Consider the following 23,839-nt stretch of genomic DNA (forward strand, 5'->3'; position numbering starts at 1 on the left):
TTTATGCCCACTAGAGACAAGCATGAAAGCAGTTCATTATGGAAAATATTTTAAACTGCGAATCATAACGTCCTTCAGCTCTCAGCCACATTAAGATCAGCCATAGGATAAAGCCCTTTTTCCTTCGGCACTACTAAAATTAAATGCCCTGCTGAATAGAAATAGGATTATGCATTTGTTTAAATGCTTCCTGAACCAAGGACCAAGGAAGAAAGCATAGCCAGCCTTTGATTTACCAATGCAAGTATTAGAGAGGCTCCAGTTTTTATGGACTCTCAAAGAGTCACTGCAGTTCACATATCTCCATAGGAACTGGCCACTTCTCTGGAAATTTTAGTTTCTCTCAAAACCTAGGCAGATTTAGGTTTTCTGGTAACCATAATCCCATTTACTGCTGCATAAACCCACTTAGAGAAGTTTAGTTGAAACTTGCTTGGACCTGCACCTTTGAAAGTCTAGATTTGGTCCAGCTCAGCAAGGAAGGAAGAGAGCAAAAGGATAAGCTGAATTTTTAATAGGAAAGCTATTCCTTTAAAAAACATCTGAGAACATGTGCATCTTCCTGTATTTACAGCTAAAACTCAAGAACATGGCAGATTAATCTGATTTCAAAACCAGTTTTGAATATATACACACACGTATTTTTGAAATGTAATGATGGGAGGAGTAGTAACTAACAGATGTGCCAACCTTTCAGTAGTGTACTTCTAAAGCGCAATTACCAGCGGTTACAAAGTAGCCACCTTTATGATAATAGGATGCAATTAATTCTATCCATCAAAGTAAAGGGCAACAGAAAGCAAAGGCGGGGGGAAGAAAAAGCATTCAGATATGCCTGGCTTTGTGTCCGTGGGTTTGCAGATACAGCTAGGCCTAGCATTGCTCTTCAGACACTGATATCCGAATTGCTGTTATCTGCCAAAAAAACGCTTGTGTGCAGTACACAGCTCTTATTGTCTATTGTTATTATCTATCTAGGCATCTATCTCGGGAATAGCTGAAGTGTCCTTCACTTTTCTGTCTGAGGGTGTGGTGAGATGGTAGGGCTGGGCTGACACTGAGGCTCGCAGACGCCGCAGGAGAGGGGACCCACCCCAGCCCCTCTCCCCTCCCCTGCTGGCTCTAGTGTGCAGCTGATGGGCCGATAAACCAATTCAAGCCAGTAATTCAGCAGGAAACAAACCAAGGCGGGGAGGGGGGGAAAAACAGCCCACAGCCAATCTAGCAGGCTGAGTAAATCTGTGCCAACAGACACGCACAGGAGATGGGGCAAGGAAGGAGCCAAACAGCATTGCTGGGAGGGGGAGGGATGGGGAGACAGCCCTTGCACCAGCGGCAAGGCATGATGTCGGCCTGGCTCCGCTGTCTGACCTCACCCTCAGCTTCTAGGAACAGTAACTTCAAGTGTATTAGGAATGACAGCTTCCTCCTTCAGCCTTTGGTAGTACAGTACGTACGGGTATCAGTGTATTGAAATACAAGGGGCGTAGCGTGCTTGGGGAAAGCATCAGGCTTGGAGCAGGAGAAGATTAGGCACGAGGAAAGACATATCAGGTGATGAAATTTGCCAGAGGACAGGACTATTATAGCTGTACAAACAACCAAATCCAGACTCAGCATCAGCTGCTTTTCTCATTCTTTCTTATCCATGTCCCAGCACTGACCAGCACCTAGAAGCAAACAGAGCTGATGTGACATTTAACACAATCAGAGACAGAAGGGTGAAAACCCTACAAAAAGAGTGTCAAAAGTGCTTAGGGTCTAGTAGACAGAAGTCAGTGCCAGAAAGAAAGGATATTTATGTTAAAAGATTAATTTTCTGAACATGAGGGACATTCAGAAAACAAACACACTCCTGAACTCGAGCCACCGTCACTCCTAAAGCCCAGTCAAACTAGTGGCAAGATACTACACCAGCTGCCACCCCTCGCTGCCGAAGAGATCCACAAGCCAAAGCCTGCATCCCCAATTCCCAGGCACACACATCCCAGCCACAGTACAGTGGGCACACACAGGTCTTTGGGGAGCTGGCCCAGCTCCCGGTTTGCTGAGCCCCTGGCACGGGGGAATGCAGCGTGGGCAGGGGGAGCACCACACAGATCCCCCCCTGAGGCCAGCTCCCTGGCCAAAACTGCTGAGGAGCACTCCCACATTTGTCCAAACAGGCAAATATGACAACTATCCGCCCAAAGGGGTTTCTGGTTCTATGACAACATACCAAACACAAATTGCTCTCACCCTTCTCAGGAGAGATTTGCAAGGCAAGAGACAGCTCGGTAGGAAGGAGAGCACCTCGGTGCCGCTGAAACAAGACAGGCAGGTGCAGATCATGCTACTGCAGAACACCCAGCAGTTATCAAAACAGCAGAAACTAGTCAATTGGTGTTGATACTTTATTACAGAGCATCTTCTCCTTTATGACTACTAAATCTTTAATCCTTTGCTAGCACATTTTTTTCCTCCCCTCACATAAACAGCGTTTGGTTGCCTGGAATGGAGCAAGGCTCTTTCACACAGTCAACCACAGCCCAGAAGAGCCACGGAGGGGAGAGTAAGCACTGAGGCATCCTATTTGCTTTGTTGGTCTCATTTTGACTTGATAGACCTCGATTTTTCATTACCAGGAGGCTCCAAAAGCCTCCGTGGAAAGCAAGCAAAGAGCCTGGGAGGCAAGGGGAATTCTCAGGGTGGGGTACGGGCTACAGACGCTTTCACCCTCCAGCCATCATTAGAGACACATCATGGTGGGTAACCAGAGCCTTCCCCCGGGAAATGTTGCTCAGTGCAACCCCAGCCTCTTCTTCACGCTACCCTTCAGCCAGACTGCACAGGATCACTGGGCTGCTCTGCATGGGGAGCTGGTAAGCCCAAGGTCAGCTTGTCCCCACTCGGGCAAGCGTTAGCCACTTTGCTGGTCTGCTTTGCACAGAGAAGGGTCTGAGTCCGGTCAACAAGTGCAACCCCACAGAGTTCAGTAGTCAACGTGGATGCACCTAACAGTCACAGACATACAGAGATTTGGTTTTGCACCCTGTGCATTTCCATGATCTGTTCACACCACACATTCATCATAAACCTCTGGAAAATGGTCACTCATCTTCAGGGCCTGACTTGGAGTCATGGGACAACATGAAGTGATGAGAAAGCAGCCTTGTACTTGCAGCCCCGCTGAGGTGATTCTTCTGCTGAGGTTTGGTCATTGCTCCCAGTCACCTCACACACAGCTTCCTTAACCCACAGTGCCTTCCCAGATAGTACAGTAATATAGGGCACCTGGGACAATAGATGTGTTCTGCTACTGTTGTAGCATACGGATATCAGCCAGTTGTTCATACCTAAGACTATCACTAAAAGCACAGCTCAAGCCTCACCCATCAGTGTGGCCCTGTCTCAGCAGCCACAGAAAGACCCACTCCTGGGTCTAGCCATGAGCCATATGATACCTGCACACAAGCACCCGTATCCAACACGGCATCCCTCTACTTTCCCACAGTATTCTTGCCCATTTAGAGCTGTTCGGGTCAGAAGAATAGAAATTACAAGGGTAAGGGAGATAGTTTCTCCAAGAGGGCACAGTGAGGGTCTTCTATGGCAGACCTGTATTATCGGACAGGAGCAGAGCAACCATTTCTAGACAAAATTAGAAGTCAGACCCTTTGGTTGCGCACAAGGTGGCTGACCTGTATCATTCTGGAAACACAAGAGAACTTCAAAATGGAACTAAATTATGTTGGTGTCCTACTGTTATGGGTTTCAAAAACACCACTAAACCTGTACATAACATTCTTACTCATGTACTCTGCCTTTAAACAGCTGGTCAGGCCCTTCACAGCTCTCTGTTGCTGAAGGTGCCAGAAACCAACCAGCTCATCAGTGCAGGTTTCTAGCCTCCTACATTTGTGTTTATTCAGTAAACACAGCTACTTGGATCTGCCTGAGCCCTTGTGGTTTCTTCACACAGACTTTTTTGCCTAAAGAGCAGAAGACTTGAAATGTGACTAATTATGATGTTTTACCCTGTTGGCATGTGGAGGACTTGAAATGCTTCGCTGAACAGACTGGGATCTTCTTTCCCAGCCATGCAAAGAAGAAAGCATGATGGCAACCTGAGGCATCCTGTATGGCCTCTGCTCCAGGAAAAACAACAAGGCACAGCCCATTGGAGGGGCAATCTAACAAATATTGGTAGGCAGAGCTTACACAGCTTTAGACTAGGAGAGGTACTTGGGTTTGTTTCTGACTGGAAAGTTCAACAGCAGGGTTCATCCACCCTTGTTTCTCGGCTACTCCATCACTGTATAAAGACCAATCTTTCTCTGCTCTGTCACATTTTGCTTGCCATTGCTGTTTTCTGGTTGTGAAGCAGTCACCTCAACTGTCAGACTTATAAAGAAAATGCAGAATTCAGACTTAAAATGTATCGCCTGTAAGCTTACCAGCCAGCAAAATTTGTGAAAGCAAGCCTGAAAGAAATACAAGTTGGCTAGAACAGCCTGTTTAAAATCTAAATTCAAATGAGTACTCATAGAAAATATTTTGTAGTATACGCCCAGATTTTATGACACAACAACAATAATAATAGTAATACCACCTAACTTTCATCAGTAGATCTCAAAAACATTTTACAAAGAGATTAAGCATCCTTAGAGCAGCTACTTCGCAATAGGCACTTTTTCAGCTGCTGACAATATTTAAATTACTGAAACAGATTAAGTGATATTATTAACTAATCACCTGCCAAGCCTTTTACATCAAGTTGCTACCTGGAGCAAAGTATTATGCTTAATTTTGGAACAACTGACACCTATGGTTTATAAGGGCTACTGTAAGCACAAACAATAAACCTAACAGCACGAAGGTTAGTTTGCATGGCCTATTTTTGTTTTTGCCAGTTGTATACAGCATCCTTTCAGCCACACAGACGCTATTCTGCTGAAATCAGTTGAGGTCCAGGGAATGCATGCAACTCTGGTAAAAGACAAAGCCTTAGCTTTCCAGAGATGATGCAAAGCATGCATATCAGAATGGATCAGTCCGGTAATCAGAAGTATAAATCAACAAAAAGTGAACACCTCAGACCCGGCAGGGCAAGTAGGACTTCCGTGGATCTGCCTGACAGAGAGAAGAGGGAGACTTAGGCCTACTCATGAGATGAGATGTTATTTTTCTTCCAAACTGCTGTTAAATTTTGTTATGGTGCAATATCAGGCTCTACTAGGTGGTAGATAGTGCATTAGATATGCACAGTGGGTGGTAGATGTGTATTAAGATATTGCATGAAGCAATAACATTTCCTAAACTTTCTCTTTCTTCTACCCAGCACACAATGCAAAAAGCGTGAAAGCTACCCACAGCTTAGCAGTGGGTAGATTTGAAGGGCCCATATCACGCTTGGAAACATTTTGACTGTGTTACAAATAGCCAGTCTCACCAGCTGTAATGATCCTATGAAGTTACACAATGCTTGTGGACTTATTTTTCCTCAAAAACTTTGAGTCAGGTGTTTTTTTTCCAAAGTGCTAATTGCACTTCCAAACAAAGAATTGAACGTCTTGCCCCCACAGTGAGGCACAAAGCTTGAAAATGCAATCAAAGTGTGTTTTAAGAGCAGAGACACTAAGGAACAAATAACTCAAACTGCATTAGAGGCAAAATACTATTTGCCTAGCGTTTTCAGTACAGTATACCTATTTTTTCTTTTTTGCCAGTCTGTCACAGAATGTACTTGCAGTCAAAACACTACCTGAAGTCAAGTTGATTTGTTAGTTTCTTCTTCATTTTGAGATGACTTTGGGTACCCAAAAGTGAGTATATAGGTTTCTCTTTTTGAGTGATGAAGGAAACAGACCTTGCAATATAGTATAATGCTCTCCCTGTCTCTACTCTCAAGTCTTTTCCCCTGTAACATTCCAAAAAGGAGCAAAATATCTGACTTTCCCCTTCATGTAGCTGAAGTTTTCCTAAAGCTTGCAAAGCATAGTTGTACTGTTTTCATATGACCCCATCGCAATGGAATCAGGTTATACTTTATTTTCTCTCATACCTCAGCCCTAGGCGGGGCCTTTGTGTAGGTGCCAGGACAAGTCAAGCAACGATCGTCAGGTAACCTCAGACTGCAATTAAAATAAACACTGAAATAAAGCATATCTGAACAAGAAGTTGTAAAAGTTAGACAGATTGCAGTTACTAGCAAACTAGAATTTAACAAGGGAATCAAAATCTCACCGTGATAGGCAGGGAGATAGTGAGATTCTAGAAAACAACTTTGAGATTAACTGTGTGATAGATTTATTTATATATATTTTTGAGCTATAGTTAAGTGAAACAGCTTTGCCTGGCAATATATTTTAGTCAAACACATAAGTGATAGGGATAAAAAGAAAAAATCCTAACATTAATTAAATATGAGTGAACCAGAGGAAATGGCTAAAGAAAGTAGGAAAGAGTATAGGTTTAAGCTACACAGTCCCTGTATCTTAGGGGTCTCTTGCAGTCCCTAAAGCATACAGAACTCACAGCTTTGCTCAGGAAAAGCCTCTATTTTCAGCTTAGTAGGATCCAAGTAACTGTCAGTTTTCTGTAAAACAGAGATGACCATGGTCATCAGCTCCAACATGCAGATTCAGGCCTGCAGAGGTACAAGGGAAACTACAAATATAGCCATGCCACAAGTAAGGCTTCCCACAGGCACTTCTGTTATGGAGCAGTAGGATAACACCTACTTCTGCAGCCCCTGTTCTGGGGTACATCCCCTCAAGCCTCAGTTTTCCATCCCTAGCATAATAGTAACACCATCTCCTCTATCACAGCCTAAGTCAACTAACACCCTCTGGTCAACAGAAATGCACTACCAACCTTTCTGATCCTTCAGAGACCATAGCAAGGCTTTCACATACCTGAGAGTCACAGTGCACAACCCATCAGAGAGCTGAGGGGCAAGAGTTGCTTCTAACAAGTTCCACCAAGGGCTGTCCAGCCCTTATTTTCCAGACAGATCCACTCTCCACAAACTCCCTTAGTTGGTCTCCTACCAGAGACTGAAACCAGGATTACCTAGCAGCAGCCACACTTATATGAAGACTTAATGTAGCATAGCATGATGTGGATCACCTGAGCTGGGTGCTGCTCAAGACCCACACGTAGGCTACATTTGCTACTCCACAGTTATTATTTTGCAGCTGCAGTTAAACATGCACCTGGTAATCAACAGCCTACTTAACTGATTTTTACCTTGCTCTCTTCTAGAATAGTTTGACCTGATTGCTGGATTCTGCAGTGTATTTATGCTTTGAATTTTACTGTAATTATTTGCTTTGTAACTTCCTGGGATGCAGCTCATTTGAAAGCACTTGTGTATACTTCAAATGTTTGATATTTAACAATCAAAACATTTTGATCAGAAACCTGGGACCAACAGCATGTTTTGTGTTTCCCAGGACATCAGCCTAAGTCCTGCCCTCATAGTACCATCATATTACTGTATGATCATAATATCTTTTAGCATTTGGATATTGCCTCCACCCCACCCAGCAGGTTTCCATGCCCTTTCCAGAAGGAGACAGTTCATTATATGCACTTTTAGAACAGGACTCCCTGTCTGATGCACAGAAGTAGAATGGCTTGCCTTTGTGAGAGGCTGATAGCAGAGGCAGAAGAACAACTCTGCTTTCCTATTGCCAATCCAGCATCCCAACTAGACATGGCACCAACTCCTTCTACCTTAAAATTTTGTACATAATTATAAAATCTACTTTACTGGTTACATTTTTCCAACAAAATCAAGATGGACCACTGATGGCTAGTGTGTAGTACTACTGATTTGTTGACCACTTCTGCCTGTGGACTCAAATCTCAGAAAGATTACACAGTCAGTCCAGACGCACTTAAACAACCAGCTTTGCTGGATTTATCCACTTTGCTAAGGGGCAGGTACAGCTGGGAAGCAATCTGTTCTTTAAACTTTGATTTATTTGTGTTGCCACATGGTATCTGAAAGAAGAAAAAGCTGAACACTCAGTGAAACTCTCCTCTTCAGCGCATATTGCGATGTCTTACCTTCAGAGCTGCTTCTGCCGTGCTGGCTCCCGTATGCAAAACAAGCGGAGTGGAACAGTTGATGTTGATTGAAGCAGATACTTTGTCCTCAGATCTGGTCCTACATTAATTCCCTTTTGGGATCTCTTTAATGCTTGTATCAACGTTCCCGTGTCATCTTTCTCCAAAGAATAGCTAAGGGTCACCTCCAAGAGCAGAAGCTTCTCTGAAAATATGAGGAGGAAAAGAAGGAAACTCTCTGCAAAAGAAAAATCATCAGAGATTTCACTTTGATCTCACTCTATTGTTTAGGTTTTGCTTCTTTTCTCAAAGTTCAAGTATTTTCTCGCCTGTAGCAATGTTAACAAATGGAACAGGCTAACACACCCTCCTGCTTGTTGCTGATTACTATATTAATATAAGCTTCAGATCAAAAAGCAGATGGAAAAACAGAGGTCTAGTTTACAAACTTTATTTAAGCAGACAAGGTCTTACATTACCTTGGAGATACCTTGTAAACTTTTATCACTGTTGTTAATTATTAAAACATAGAGACTAATTTTGCATCTGCTGCTGGAAGGACTTCATAGGGCCAGCTCTGAGAAGCTTCGAGGACTGTGCCTGTGTATGGTTTTGGGCGCAGCTCCCCCAGATAGCTTGGTTTCTCTGTGCGGTAAAGATGACCAGCGTGTAGCACAAAGCCAGGTTGGGTCTGCCTTTGCACGCAAGTGCAATCCAGAGAGCAGCAATTTTCGCTGAGAATGTTTCTTGCCCCAAAAATGCTAATTTGCTGGCATAAGCTTTAAATTGGAGCTGTACAAAATCCAGAGAGAATTGCCGTGAGGCAAATGACATGAGGGGGTGTAGGAGTAAATACCGTGGCTCCATGTATTCAAACGCAGCCTGTAGTATTTCCCCCTCTCCCTCCTCTTCCCTCCAGGAGGCAGTTGGAGTGTGTACGCTCCTCTATGACAAATCACATTCCCCAAAAGTTAATGATTACAAACATTAAACGAATTACTAAAAATCACTGTAGGTGAGCTATAACTTCTTGAAACAAAATGGAGGCCGAGACCCTCTCCATGCCTTGAGTGAGTGAAACAGCTCACTTGGCGCTTGCCTCTTGCCAACCCTCTACACCTTTGCAGCCCTGCTCCACAGGCCTCTGGTTCCACGAAGGGTTTCTGAGGAAGGAAACCTGCAGCAGCAAAAGCCACTAGAGGGCATTCAAAACACAATTTTTCCAAATTGTTGGATGCCCATAGGACCCAATAAAATCAATTAACTGGTGTTACGTGGACATGGTAAGTTGGAGAACACCTACACTTCTCAATTCATGTTTGTTCAAGACCTAATGCAGGTAATATTTGTCCTGACGCTACCACAAATGCTGTTCCTATGTAATTACAGCCAGAATTACACCACAGGAGGCTCAAATCCTATAGTAACAGGTTACTTCGGAGTATAGAAATTCAGATTTGCATCTCTCGTCTGTTTTGTTTTTCACTCGGGGTTCCAGTAGACATCAAAGTAAATGGACTGCACCACCTTTCATATTACTCCTCCATATATGTGTGCAAACATGCACATCCAATTGTTACAACTCCATTACAGTGGCTCACAGGTCTCCTGGCTTGGTTGACAAGGTATTATTTAGCAGATACCTTTCCTTCTGCTACCTTTACCCTATTATCAGTGCTACCTTCTCTCTGCAGTTTTCTTACTCAATTAAAGAGAAGTAGGTTTATTTAGTTTGCCTATTTTTTCGGATAAAGGTTTGCATAATATGTCTTTTTCTTGCTCGTGAGCTGCAGCTGGACTGTTGAACCTAATTCTCCTAAAACACACGTTTTATATAAAATAGAACAATGTCTCACCAAATTAAGAGAAGTGAGGTTTAGTACACTGCTGTCTTTAGATGAAAAATGAGGCTAACTAGCAAGAGGCTGGTAACACAGTTCTGTCGTTTAAGGACACAGTACAGTATTCATTGAGGGCCACATTAAACAAAGTCCCTTTATTTAGTAGGGTCAGTTGTGGCAATGCAGTCATCACCAGAAGAGCATTTAAAGTCTGAATCAGTGAGTGGAACAACTTTGTTGTTCTGACTTGAAGGCACTTTTAAAAAAAGAAAAAAAAATAGAGCTACAGCTTTGCATAAAGGTCTGGGCATCTCTTCCTGTAGAAGTCTATTCTTAGTCATTGTTTTCTTCCTTCAAGACCATTTTACCTGTCAGGATAAAAGTGCCCAGCTACGAAATAAACCTCAGTCGAAGCCTGTGATAGGATCTTCTAGGCTGGTTTATTGGACAGTTAGGATGTGGGGCCCCAACCTCCATGAACTTTGCCTGCGGATAGACTCAGGTTTGAAAAGTTAGGGTGCTGCCACTGATCCGCCCACTACCACATTAGTTTCTCAGGACTGGTGCACATGGGACAGGATGGGTCGTACAGACCATGTGTACATGGTTCTAAGAAGAATCTTGTGCGCCCCTGCCACCAGTGCCAAAGCAAATCAAAATGCCCTGATCTAAGTGTAGGCATTTTTCTCTCGGTTTTCATTAATGGAGCAGCTTGGAGGATGGAGGAACAGACTCATGCTGAGCACCAGGCGTTGCTGGCTCTCTGCCCACCCCTGGGGTCCAGCAGGGCGATGAACCAGGGCAGAGTCTGGGGTTCACCACCATGCCTTCTACAAGGGACCCCGGGATGGTGGAGCACCAGTGCCCTGAGCGTCAGCTTCAGGATGTGGCTGGTACTAGGTGCTTCACCCACAGACCTCTGCCAGCAAAGGCCCTCCCCTGTCATTTATTTCATTAACCTCTGTGCATGACCTCAGTGGCAGGCTTATGTCTGTCACATAATTGAATTTGTCGGTCTCCCGTCTGAGGATAATCCCAGAGCCCGCTTGCTATCCCACTACAGCAAATCCACCCCTAATTTTTCCCTCCCTCCTCGTTATGAATTTGCCTGAGTAGTTGCAGGCTTTCTTTTCAAAATTAGCCGCTCTAAGAGAGGGGAAGAGGATCTGAGGTCTACGTGTGGGAAGGTACAGCACTACTTTCACTTGGACAAAGGAGGGACCAGAAGATGTAGGACAATAGGAAGACATAACAGGGCCAAAGGGCAGTGTCTCGCTGTAACCAGGCTTGTTAAAGGATTCCCCAGCTAATCCGCACCAGAGCAGAAGAAAAACCCCTTGTTGTTATATGCAGCTCTTATGTTTTAAGCCTAGTCGTGGACCACAAGGATGGATTTTTCCTGATTTTCAGCTTTTTTTCATTTTTAAAAGGAAAGCTAAGCAGAGAGGAGAGGTGTAAAGCAAGGAAATCCAGAGCTGTCAAGTAGCCATGAGTCTGTCACCTAGAAAACGTGGACTCCTCTTCTCTTGTAGCTGCCGTGTTTGGGCAGTCTGCGGGAGCTGATGGCTTTGCCTGAGGAAACCACAAACCCTGTGTATAAACTTGCAGGCTCTGCCACCCAGACCTCTGCAGCTTTCTGTGCAGCATCCGATGAGCTCTGCTGCCTCTGGCGACTGAACTTCCTAAAATTAATATATATATTACTCACAGTCAGTGCCCTTTTCAATCCCCACTGATTTAAGGGGTCCATTTTGCATGATGAGCTCACGGTTCTTCTATGAAACATACTTGTCAACATGGAAATTTTTTATATAAAAAAAAACAAACAACAAACAAACCAACAGCAAAGCCCAGCCAATATTACAAAAGTAATTTTGTGAGGTCTTCTCCCATACTGCGTTTCATGCTGTACCATTGCTTCTCTATGTCAAGCTGTATTCTCCAGAACCAAACCAGGAAGCTACAAAAGGCCGCAGGGCTGGAGCTGCTCCTCCCTCTGGATTGCAAAGGACCAGATACAGGACAAAAGCAGACCTAAACCAAAGACTTCAGGTTAAAATGATCTCAGTACTTCTAGCACCTGTGTGGAAATTATAGAGGTCAAGTTCTATTTGGGACAGGTTTGGCAAGAACCCAAAATGTCTGAAATACTGAGATACACCCCTCTGGGTGTTGCACATTTGGTAGAAAAGAATATGAGGTGTATAAGGGAAATCTGGGTGTATTTCAGGTCTCATCTGCAATCTGAGTTTGGAATATATCATCCTTGCACCTTCAGGTTCTACATGTATTCCAAAAGATACGGTTACAAGATCTTTTGTGACCTACAGAAGGCTCTACCTCCTCACTCTGCCCCTGCATATACTTCTGTCTCTTTGATTTCATTCATCTTTTCCAAAGATTTTGCTTAAAGACCGAACAATGAACCTTATCAACACATAAGGCTTATGAGCCATCCTTCTGAATTCAGCTGGACATCCCATATGCTCTTGGTTAGTGGTGTGAGTAAGTGTCTGTAGCAGAAAGTCTATAGGAAGTACTTGGTTAGAGGAATACTTTGGACGTGAGCATACTCACTGTTTCCACATACATCTGACGCAGTAACCTTATATGACTCCTAGTAGTAACCCTTTTTATGGTAGCCTGCGTGCAGTTGAGAAACGCGTAGTATTCAACCCACCAGAGGCAACACCTTCTTTTTATTCCTAGGTCAGGACCGTCAGTGGGTTCTGCACTGAGATCCCACCGCCCACGCTGCATTTGCTCAAAGAAGTGCTGCAAATGGGTGGTGGCTGTGCCTTGTGCCTGTGCCTCCCGCGCACAGCAAGCGATTATTGCCGGAGTCTTTTAACCCTAAAGCAGTTAGGGCCTGCAGCAGATTTTTAAGTCAAAACCCAAAGGGAAGAATACAACAATTTTTTGAGCAAATACAATCTGTGACCAAATTCATAGATCTTAAAGTCTTGGCATTATAATCACACTTTTATTGCAGTGGGATTTCAGCCACTCATTTCCACATTAGTTGCTTTGTTTGCCTGAGATGAATTATTTTTTTGGATAGGACTGCTCTTCTCTTTACAGCTGATGAATTTCCTAGACATTGAATGTGACTGCTCAAATGGCTTAGTGGAAGTTATTAGGGTTATCTGGCCAGCCCTCAGACATAAGTTTTCTAGGAACAGCAATGGTTATTGTTTTCCCTTGTCCTTGCATTACAGTTGTCCACTTATTTGGCACACTTCAACTTAATATTTGTGAGGAGAAACCAGGGGAAGAAATTCCATTGCCGTGCTTGCTCTTACTTGTCCCTCAGCATTTCAAATTGTGAACTGTAATGTCCAAGAGGCAACTCACTAATTTCTCCAGCATTATTCTGGCAAATAAAAATTCCTTTCCTGTTTCTTCAGTCTAAGCCTCACTGTCAGCATTAGTTGGGAGGAGTTAGGCCAAAAAGGAGAGGAAGGAAGAGAGGCTAAAGGGAACTGTCACTGTGAAGCAGGGGGGTACCCTGTGGCATGAGCAATAATTCCCTATTCGAAAGTCCTCCAGTGAACTTGCAGTTTACCTGCTTGTGATGGGATATTTCAAGAGGCATTGTCTTGAGGGAAGATCTGGCGCTGTGGAGTAACTTTGCCCAGTGTAGCAGATTCTCTCCAGGGGCAGGGATGCTCCTTCGGCTGCTCCCAGTGCGAGGTGCAGGACAGAGCTCTAGAGCTTGGGATTTCTGCCCTCTCATATTCTCCTTTCTTGACACAAGCCAGTTTAATTCTGTGTTTTTTTCAATCCATCACATGCTGCCCCTTGACATATAAACCTCCCTCTGTGCCTCAGGTCCCCATTTGCAAACGCTGGTAACAGGTCCTGTCTCCTGTTCTTTATTTGTTTTGTCATCAGACTATGAGCTCTGTGGAGGATAGACTGTGCCTACGATGAAGGGATCCACTGGTCTAAATCATAACCAGTAGTAACATGGTACCCGGAAGAAGTGTGGTTAATCCAATAAGTGAAGCTCGAGCAATTAATTCTGAGAACATTTTTTTGGGGTCATTTCCACTGAGTGATGCAAATGGACACTGATGGAATCTGCATTCCTTTCAGGGCAGCCTGAACAGCTCATCCTAATATTTTTTTTCTTTCCCCAAGCATTTGAAAATGTAATTGCGAGGGTCAAGGATTGCTCAGGGTGATATGGTTGGAGCTTTTTTAAGTTTCTGACTTGATTCATCACAGCAAGATTATACCCCAGCGAAAAATTTGGTGTGTGCACCTAGTCATGTCAGGAACAGTAGGACTACATAGTAAAATGTCCACACTGGGCTTCCCATAGTATTCCCAGTAAAAATGAACTGGGTTTATTTTTGGTTGTTAAGGCTAATTTAAAGATAATTGCATTGTTCCTGTGTCAATTGTTTAACTTTTACTTTTAAGAGGAAACCGTCAGTATAGGGATTAGAATGAAGTAATGTCCTTTAATTGTTCACCATAATTAAGATAAGTGAACTTTAGGCAAAGCACATCTTACCACTGACACCTCCACCCAACCCTGTTTCTTTTAGCCCGCTGTCCTAATATTTTCCCCCTCTCACCTGGAATGGCAAACCAAACACGTTGTCAACAACAGCAAAAAAAATGCAAAAATTTGTTTTTGATAAAATTTACCAAAAAAAGAGCCTGATAACAGGGGCAAATAAATTTCAAATATGTTCAAAACAAAGAATCACTGTTTTTGTACTGGACATTTTGCTTCAGTTTTTCTTTTAATTTATGTACCATTTAGGCCTTCAGATAGCGTTATTGAATCTTGGATTACTCTGCTTATTCCAATAACAGCTTCTGCAGCATGTCTGAGATAAAATGCATGTAATCTCAGGGACAAAAATTCTGTGGTCGCTGCTGAGTCAAAACTGTCACTGAAGATAACGTTCTTGCTGGGAGAGTCTAAGAATACAAGCAGGATTTGCAGGAGGAGGTAATATTTTTATCAGACTAGCTGATATAGCTGAAAAAGCAAATAAGCGTCTGGGTACAGAAGTCCTTCTTCGAGTCAAAAATAGAAGAAGCTGAAAAGCTAGATACAAATTGGGAACAATTGCTCTAATTTTAACCTGATTATGCTGTCCACATAAACTATGAGAGAGAAAAGCTATTCCCAGCTGGTAGCTGCAGAGCAGAGAGATGACGGTGCATGAGTTGGTCTCAGAAGATATTGATGCTGAAGATGCTAACTTTGAAACTGGGCCTGCTTTGAGCATGGAGCAGGTGACCTTCAGAGGTCCCTTCCAACCTCAGTTATTCTTGGAGATCTGTGATTTTGTGCTACCTCTTCCCATAAATCTTGCTCTTTTTTAATGATAAAGCTCTGTTACCTAAATAAGAACAGCACCCAGAGGCCAGGGCACTGGCATCCCCTTGTAGCGCATGCCCAGGGCTGACATGGGCCATTTTGCAAGTTTTCATTCAGGTGTGGATTTTTACAGATGAATTGCTGTTGCGGGAAGGATGGGGCCCAAAATGGAAGAGGGAAAACCCAAAATACAGTGGCAAGGCTTGCGTGTGCGTAGGGCAAAGAGGAGCAGGGGTCAGGGAGCTGCAGCAAGGGGGCTGCGGGAGGGTGTTTTACACGTACCCACAAGAATGGTCATGCACACATCCACCGAGACATTTGACATGGAGGTCAATCATGTCTTTCAGCTATTTGGAGAACGGCATTGCTGCGGGTTTCAAAAGGATGATCTGCAAGTGCAGCCAAAGCCGGCTCATTAGAGCACCTGCCAGTCTTTATCAGTTGTCAAATAAAGCAGATGGATTTGGTCAGCAAACCTGCAGATAAAACATTAAAGGTTTTGTTGTGGTTTTTGTTTTTTTTCTTACTTTGGGCCCCACTTCAAAGCTAGTTGCTGCTTTAAAGTTCTGACTCAGTCTGATAAATAAAAGAAGTTTAATTTTCCAGTTAGCAATGTTTATTAACAAAAAAACAACACAGCTGACTGTTACAATTTTTAGCATAGGCAGGCTCAACCTTTATTTTTTTTCATAAAAGGAAGGAAAACGGTTTACCAGAAGTTACAGCAAAATGATTCTATAAATAAACCAGCAAACATTGATGATAATTGTGCGGTAACATGTATTTATTACCTCTTATCCTAGGAGCTTAAAACAATTATGCCTCACAGAATCTGAAACAGTTAAAGGACATAATTCCTGCATGACCGTAAAATTAGGCTGCTCTGTTTAGCCTGAAGTTCACAAGCATGGACACAGGAGCTAATGCAGGAGAGGTGCGTCTTGCCTGGTAGGGCAATCGCCCAATGATTGTCCCCTGTACTATAGAGAAGCCTTAAAGACTTCTAGATTATATATAATGCACTGCTGTACCTTTTCTGGAGCTGGCACTTGCCACCGCAGTGGCTGGAAGCCCAGTCCCCTGCAGCCGGGTTGATGCTTTTCTCGCCTCCCCTTCAGCCTCTTTGGAAATTAGGAGCAATGCCGAATCTGGTTCACCAAGCCTAGGCTTGCGTGGATAAAAAAAATCCTTATCACTCAGGCGTTTGTGCAACACAAACATTAGAAAGAAGCATAGATACCATCAGAGGGAATTCATTAAGAAAATGCAAATTCAGCTTCTCGGCAAGCTACTTATATTTTCCATTCAGCTCTAATTACGATTTGCAAGCGTAACAAAAGCACCTCTACATATTCATCACTTTCCAGCAGCTACTTCCTAATCGATGTCGCTGCTGATGGGATTGGACGTTGCTTCAGACATATTTCTGATGCTGAGATTAAGAAGTGAGCATCTTTCTGGGATTATCGCCAAGGGCATAAATCTCAGAGCAATGTGATGAATGGAGAGGCGTGAGCGAGGCACTTGAGGAACAGACCTTATCTCATGCTGATGATTTCAGGGGGATATCTTTTGTAGAAGTAAAGAAATTACAAGGACTTGTCAAAGAAGATAGTAGTAAGAGATTTGACATAATTCAGCAAATGGTTTCTGGCAACAAATAAGAAAACACTGTTTCCTTCCTGGCAAAGCCCTCATTTATCACCTGGAACAAAACTAATTAAGTGACTCAAATGAGAACTATGAAGTGATGCTTTTAATTATCTCTTCTGTTTAATAATTCTTTGTCACGCAGACATGCAAATGATTTGCTGTTCCCAAAAGATTGTATTTGTGATTACAGAAAACAGGCCTTTTTTTCCTGTTTTCACCTTCAGCAGCACAAGCCTACATCCACTGCAAAGTCATCAAACGTGTTGGAATAACAGAGGATTTAATATGTAATTGAGAGTAATTCCAGCCTCAAATTATACTATGCTTCTCTTGATGCCTAGGGAGTGATATGCCTTAAATCTCGCAAACAGAGATTCTCGTTCGGTGAGGAGTACCTGCAGCTGATATAATGGCAGACTGGCGTCATTTTAATACTCTGAGCAAATCCACATAGGTCAAAACAAACCATGGAGCCTGCCATCTCTGCATCTGGCATTTCAACTGACATATACCTGGCTGGGAGGGGGAGGAATGGTGGGAGGGAGAGGAGAAAGGGAGGAGCAGCACCAGTTTTCAGGTGGAATTGTAATAACTCTTTTATGGCAGGACATTAGCATAGAGCCAGCGCCAGTGAAATTAGCCCCCCATTGTACTGGGTAAACAGCGCCTGGGTTGAGACAACAAACCCGTTGATCTTATCTGTCAACACCCAGATCATCATCTGGGCTTTGACTTATCATCTGCTCTGTCAACAGTTCCCCTGTAGAGAAAAGAAATGGCAACAGCAATAGTAACAGCAGCCTGCAGCACACAAGAAGCTTTTTGCTTTAGCAACCTGCGAGGCCATAGAAACGTGCCATTTAAAATAGGAAGGCGCTTTGTTACTGAAGAAGAAGAGAGCCTTTGGGCAACTTTCAGCAATGGGATTACAGTGAATTCCACCTCAGGCAACAGTTTGGCGATAAAAACATCGCGGGGTTCAGTGTTTGCAATCGAACTTTCTCAAGATCCACCAGAAACCCCGGAATTTTAGTCAAACATTTTGTTTAATTTTTGCTTGATTTTCCTTTGTGCATTTGTGCCTGTGTATAAATTAATTGAGAAATATAACAAAACAAACAAACACTAAGACCAAAGCACAATGCTTCCATTAATGGAATTTTTTGTCTGGAAGTTTAATCAGCAAAACAAGGGGACTCAACAGTGTGTTTCCCGTCCTTGCAACTCATTTTTCATTTTCTGTTTCCCCTTTCTTGCCCTTCAGGCTGCCATGAGCAGGTGGCCTTTCGTTATGTGGACACAGAGCAGTGAGGAATGGGAAGTACCCCTGGACAGGCATTAGCTCCTCAGCCAGCGTAACCTGCCACTGCAACATACTGACTTGGAGAGGTTCACAAAGGAAAGATTTATCAGGATGCCCAGGCAGCTGATAAAAGGTGACCTACTTTCTTACACAGCCATATTTGTATTCCATGTTTTGCTGAGCCATCAGGGTGCACAGAAAGAGCTGGAGCATCCCTGGAAGCATGGCAAATGTAGACGGCATCAGAGCTGGGCAGGGGAAGGGCGCAGACTGGCAGGTTTGATGAGCCCCCACAGACTCACTGGGCACAAACATGGTTCCTAGGGGAAAGAGGGGTGAGATATGTAGCTGATAACAGTAATTTGCAGAACAGTCTTACGACAGGCACATGCAGAGAGAGTAGGAGGTGTAGGAAAGCTGTGCCTTGGAGAAGGAATATCCACTGGGAGCTGACTGCCTAGCCATGATCTGCTCTCATATCGTCAGGGTTCAAACTCGTATTAAAAGGATCAGCCTGTCCCTTTCTGAGACGATTTGTGCATCTGTGAAGCCTATAACATCCTTGCGTCTTCAACAAGGAAAAGAAAAAACTGCTTAAATTAAATGGCTTTGGTACAAAGAGGATCTGGCAGTGGCCAGCTTTATATTATTAACATTTCCCGGGAGTGATGTTCCACAGTGGCAGGCTGATGTAATTACCAGAAGTGAAGTTGTAAGTCCTATTGAAAAGACCAAGAGATTTGCTAGCGACTTCAAAGAGGTAAAGATTTGTGTGGATTTGCACGGGGATAGAAAATGCAATGGGTTAGAAAATCAGGTCCTCCAGTGTCTTTAATCTTTTGTGGGCTTTATCCAGACGTTTTGGTCTACAGGGGATTTAAATTAAGTTGCAAAAGAGACTTCCTAAACTTTCTATCCGAATGTTATATTATGTGGGTTTTATACTATTAGCTTAAAAAATTGACCTTTTCTAAGCTTTTTGGATTAATGGCTTGTGGACAACTAATGCTGGCTTAGGGTTGGCAAGGAATTTACTTTCATGATGTGGAGATAGACGATGATCTAATAGTGATTTGCCTTTATCCAGGAAATTCACATATATATTAAAAGATGAAAGAAAGATCTTGGGATGAACCAGTAAGTTATCAAAAATGACAGGTCAGGATAAAGTACACTGGAAAAGACATTTGCCAGAACTTGTAGTACAAAATATGTTACAGATAGATAGTCATTATGAAAGTATATGATCAGACCTTTAGACTCTTTTTGGTCCTATTTTTGTATTAAAGTAAAAGTAATGGTTCTAAAGTAATTGTGCAGATTTGGTTTGAATTATTTACAACTGATCATGTGCCAGGTTTTGCGATTTTTTTTTAAATGGAGGTCACTCTAAGATGTGAGGTCACTCTAAAAAGAGCAGTCAACTAAGGTAAAAAAAATCATACTTGTCATTTAACGTAACCTGGTGTCCATGCGGGTATAGAGCAAAATCTCAGACCATGCACTGTGACAAGACATCCTAGGGGATTCAGTGGTCTAAGGATCCTCCCTGTTGTTTTACACCTAAGGTGGGAATGTCACTTCTGTAAAGTAGTACGAGACACATTTTCAAAAATGCTCAGCATTATGAAAGATATTGAAATTGTCTCAACCAAAAAAAAAAGATCCTTTTCACTGCAAAGATCGCTTCAAAGACAAAAAGCATCTTGAAAAGATTTCCATCTCCCATTCAGGCCTTGCCACTGGTCAGCTTTTCCCTGTGGCCTCTAGGTTCCAGCATACTTTGAAAATCCACCATTATAAGAATGTTATGCAGGTCCAGGTCAAACATGGAAGAAATTAAGGCATGTTTCAGTAGACACATGGCAAATAGCCTTCCATTAAAAGAAATGTCGTATGATGGTTTACACTGTGCCTTGGTCTCCCTCTGTGTTTGCTTGGAATAAAGATACTTATTCCACAGAAGCATTGCATGGTTAAAACCAGCTTGATTTTTAAGAACTCTGGAGAGGAGCCAACATGGTGGGCTGGGGATGACTGACTACTTACCCTCAACAGTAGTGGAGTAGTCATGGGTCCCAGTATCCTCAAAAGGGCAGGTAGAGAGGACTCAGTAGGAGCTGAACGAGTCACGGGTTTAACACCAACTGTGGGAGGTGATGTCCATCTCCTGCCTTCAGTCTTTGAGCCCTTTGCTGGCCCATCACTGTGGTCTGGGAGTGCTGTAGCCAAGGCTGAAGTTAACAGGCAGGGACTACAGGCTAATTGAGATGAACTGTGAATGCAGCACAAATGGGAATACTTGTTCTCTCTCTTCACACCCAAAAAAGAAAAGTACTACTTGTGACTTTCTCACAGCTCAGGCATTTTGTAGATAAAACTGTAAAATTTCTATTCTTTTTGAGTATCCTTACAAAGACATGTACCAACTCTATGACTACATCTCTCTTCCTCATAGATACTATATCAGTCAAAGGTGTTGACGCATCAGAGGACTGTGGTTAGGCATACAGTACATACCATTCCCTAGGTTAACTTACTCATCGGCCCTGGCTGGCTGAGAAAGAGCAGGAGCAAAGTACGGCAGATGGCACAGAAGTCCTGGAAAGACCATCTCCATTCTTTGCTTGTTGCAACACAAAATTGCCCCTGCAGAAGAAGGGTGCCTTGTAGGAATGCTGTTTTAGCCAACATGGGAGAGGTTCCTTATAAGGTGGAATCAGTCTCATGGAGAAAGTGCAGCCAAAGTACAGAGCACATGTGGAGAGGTACTGAACCACATCCCAAGAAGAGTCTTTGGGCAGTGCTTTGCTGCAAATGCCACCAGTTGCTAGACGCTGTTTTGAAAGAAACAACAGTGTTTTGCTAACACCAGCATGTGGAGACATTAGCAGCTTTAATATTTACCATAGCGGAATTGAATCTGCAGCTGATTCGCAGAAACATCTTTTCATGGTACTTGACTTCCCCCTTGCCTTGGTCATTTTTATTGTACTTGCTGCTATGCAAAATAATGTCAGCTGTTAACGAGGACACACTGGTTCCACTCAAGGTAAATGAATGGGGAATTTTGGATCTGCCATATTTTCCCTCTGTTTTGCTTTCTCTCTCCCCCGTATGGATTACTTTCCTTCTCTTAGCTCAGGACGGAGCAAGAATAGTCATATTTCACCATGGTGAGCCCCATGCTCTGCAGCAGCTTTAGCAATGCATGCCTTTAAGGAAAGTTAGAACAGCCTCTGAAAGTTACCACAGCTGATGACACCAAGCTGTGTGGCACTGTCGACATGCTGGAGTGAAGGGATGCCATCCAGAGGGACCTGGACAGGCTTGAGAGGTGGGCTTGTGCGAACCTCATGAAGTTCAACCAGGCCAAGTGCAAGGTCTTGCACCTGGGTCATGGCAATCCCAGGCACAAATACAAGCTGGGCTGAGAATGGCTTGAGAGCAGCCCTGAGGAAAAGGACTTGGGGGTGCTGGTGGATCAGAAGCTCAACATGAGCAGGCAATGTGCACTTGCAGCCCAGAAAGCCAACCACATCCTGGGCTGAATCAAAAGCAGCGTGGCCAGCAGGTCGAGGGAAGTGATTCTGCCCCTCTGCTCTGCTCTGGTGAGATCCCACCTGCAGTACTGCATCCAGCTCTGGAGTCCTCACCACAAGAAGGACATGGACCTGTTGGAACGGGTCCAGCAGAGGGCCACAGAGATGATCAGAGGGCTGGAGCACCTCTCCTGCGAGGACAGGCTGAGAAAGTTGGGGTTGTTCAGCCTGGAGAAGAGAAGGCTCCAGGGAGACCTTATAGCAGCCTTCCAGTACGTAAAGGGGGCCTACAGGAAGGATGGGGAGGGACTCTATCAGGGAGGGGAGTGACAGGACAAGGGGCAACAGTTTCAAACTGAAAGAGGGGAGATTTAGATTGGAGATCAGGAAGAAATTCTTTACTGTAAGAGTGGTGAGACACTGGAACAGGTTTCCCAGGGAAGCTGTGGATGCCCCATCCCTGGAGGTGTTCAAGGCCAAGCTGGATGGGGCTTTGAGCAGCCTGGTCTAGTGGGAGGTGTCCCTGCCCATGGCAGGGGGGTTGGAACTAGATGATCTTTAAGGTCCCTTCAACCCGAACCATTATGTGATTCTGTGATTCTGTAACTGTTTTTCTAACATTTATACTCTGTACAGGTATACTGTACCCGTGATTCTTCTCTGTCATAAGCAACAGCATAGAGATGACGTAGTGGTCCATTTTGCCCATATACCCTGTCTCCTCCATTGAAATATCCAGACCTAAGTCTGGAGCTAAGTATCCATAAAAAGTGAGGTGTCTCCCACTGGGCTATTTCCTAGCGCGTGCCCTAGAAATGGCTTGTGGTGGAGAAGAGGTCAACTTTCCCAGAGCCAAACGACTGCAGAAGACACCAGGCTGAGGTGTTTTAGTCTTGTTCATTCAATCACTGTCTGAAGTGAGAAATTTAGTTGGGAGAGTCCACAGCAGGACTGCACTTGCAATTAACTTTTATTCATCACATGCCGCACAGCTTTGCATAACGGTTGTGCATACTGGACAGACTCAGTGGCCAACAACCTCACCAGTAACAAGCAGTAGACTACCACACAGTGATCATGTCCTAGGGTTAGAAGGCAAATTCTGTGACTGGAAAAAAACCCCACAGGTATTATGGGAGAAAATATACTGTTTTGCTGGTTTTTTGCTCCAACAGAGAGATGCATTAAGGCTTACTTCAAATTAAAATCTAGACTTTGATTCTGCATTAAGAAATAAAGATGTTCTCAAATGGATATACGCATGGATTGCAAGGAAAACCTGTCTTAAAAGGCAAGTGAGTGAAATTGCCTAAGTAAATCTATAAAATCATTTGGAATACTAATAAACTCCAGATTTAATTGCAGCTACAATGAAGTCAGCCACCTGCCAGCTCGTAAGGTGTCGTTGTGTAAATCTGATATACAGTGGGTGTGAGCTAGCAGAGCTGCCTTGACTTCAACTTCCTGAAAACACTGGGCTCAGTGAAGCAACCCCAGTGGGAGATGAAGATCCAGCACTGCAGCCAAACTCCCCCAAGAGGTCAGCAGATTTTTCGCCTGTGTTCATTTTGGTCTCATTTAAACAAACAAACAAACAAACAAAAAAAAAGGAAAAGTTTTGAAAATATATGAGGTAGAATTAGAGATATGATTTCTCTTGACTCAGTGCTAGTTTTTCCTGCGTGTAAAGACATGACTTGCAGTGGTAGGTACACCTGAAGTCAGGGAAAGTACAGTTCACAATGTGGAAAGTCTGTGGAGAGAAGGCCGTTGCAGATGTCAGTTTCTTGCTGCAAGGTCGTCCAGGGATAAGCACATAGCAATACTTGGTTGCCAGAATAGCCCTTTTGGTAGCTGGGAAGTAACAAGGTAAAACCATCCTGGGTTACCAGTGAGGAGTAGCTGTGGTGGGGACACCTTCACAGGGCACCTTTGAGTTTTCCCCTTCATGGCCTCACAGTCGCTGTGTATTGGTCACCCACTGCAGAAAATTTAGCCATGACTAACAAATGCAAGATCCCATGGCAAGTCCCTTGCCCCATGTTCCGAGTGATGAGATGCATGTTGGCATTGCATTCAGGACGTGAGGGGGACAGACAGG

The sequence above is a fragment of the Chroicocephalus ridibundus genome, chromosome 2 (genome assembly GCF_963924245.1).
Source record: "Chroicocephalus ridibundus chromosome 2, bChrRid1.1, whole genome shotgun sequence".
Taxonomy (NCBI): domain Eukaryota; kingdom Metazoa; phylum Chordata; class Aves; order Charadriiformes; family Laridae; genus Chroicocephalus; species Chroicocephalus ridibundus.